Here is a 1625-nt window from a genome sequence, read left to right as displayed (position 1 = left end):
CCGGCAGCCGGGCCGGGGCCGTGCAGTGTGAAGGGACCCTAGCCCTCACACTGTTAACTACAATGCCGGCACGGGAAAAAGCCGTCCGGCTTTTTCCCGGCCGGCAAAAACCGTGTAGTGTGTTTCAGCCCTTACCAACGTCTCCCTCCAACAGGGAGGCGGTATTGGAAGCCATTCACAAGCTGTATTCCCAGCAGGTGATAATCAAGGTACCCCTCCTACAACAGGGAAAGGGGTATTATTCCACGCTGTTTGTGGTACCGAAGCCGGACGGCTCGGTGAGACCTATTTTAAATCTGAAATCCTTGAACACTTACATACAAAGGTTCAAATTCAAGATGGAGTCACTCAGAGCAGTGATAGCGAACCTGGAAGAAGGGGACTATATGGTGTCTCTGGACATCAAGGATGCTTACCTCCATGTCCCAATTTGCCCTTCTCACCAAGGGTACCTCAGGTTTGTGGTACAGAACTGTCACTATCAGTTTCAGACGCTGCCGTTTGGATTGTCCACGGCACCCCGGGTCTTTACCAAGGTAATGGCCGAAATGATGATTCTTCTTCGAAGAAAAGGCGTCTTAATTATCCCTTACTTGGACGATCTCCTGATAAGGGCAAGGTCCAGAGAACAGTTAGAGGTCGGAGTAGCACTATCTCAAGTAGTACTACGACAGCACGGGTGGATTCTAAATATTCCAAAATCGCAGCTGATTCCGACGACACGTCTGCTGTTCCTAGGGATGATTCTGGACACAGTCCAGAAAAAGGTGTTTCTCCCGGAGGAGAAAGCCAGGGAGTTATCCGACCTAGTCAGGAACCTCCTAAAACCAGGCCAAGTGTCAGTGCATCAATGCACAAGGGTCCTGGGAAAAATGGTGGCTTCTTACGAAGCGATTCCATTCGGCAGATTCCACGCAAGAACTTTTCAGTGGGATCTGCTGGACAAATGGTCCGGATCGCATCTTCAAATGCATCAGCGGATAACCCTGTCTCCAAGGACAAGGGTGTCTCTCCTGTGGTGGTTACAGAGTGCTCATCTTCTAGAGGGCCGCAGATTCGGCATTCAGGACTGGGTCCTGGTGACCACGGATGCCAGCCTGAGAGGCTGGGGAGCAGTCACACAGGGAAGAAATTTCCAGGGCTTGTGGTCAAGCATGGAAACGTCACTTCACATAAATATCCTTGAACTAAGGGCCATTTACAATGCCCTAAGTCAGGCAAGGCCTCTGCTTCAGGGTCAGCCGGTGTTGATCCAGTCGGACAACATCACGGCAGTCGCCCACGTAAACAGACAGGGCGGCACAAGAAGCAGGAGGGCAATGACGGAAGTTGCAAGGATTCTTCGCTGGGCGGAAAATCATGTGATAGCACTGTCAGCAGTGTTCATTCCGGGAGTGGACAACTGGGAAGCAGACTTCCTCAGCAGACACGACCTCCACCCGGGGGAGTGGGGACTTCACCCAGAAGTCTTCCACATGATTGTGAACCGTTGGGAAAAACCAAAGGTGGACATGATGGCGTCCCGCCTCAACAAAAAACTGGACAGATATTGCGCCAGGTCAAGGGACCCTCAGGCAATAGCTGTGGACGCTCTGGTAACATCGTGGGTGTACCAGTCAGTGTAT

This window comes from Pseudophryne corroboree, chromosome 1 (genome assembly GCF_028390025.1).
Source record: "Pseudophryne corroboree isolate aPseCor3 chromosome 1, aPseCor3.hap2, whole genome shotgun sequence".
NCBI lineage: Eukaryota > Metazoa > Chordata > Amphibia > Anura > Myobatrachidae > Pseudophryne > Pseudophryne corroboree.
This window is presented reverse-complemented; position numbering follows the sequence as displayed.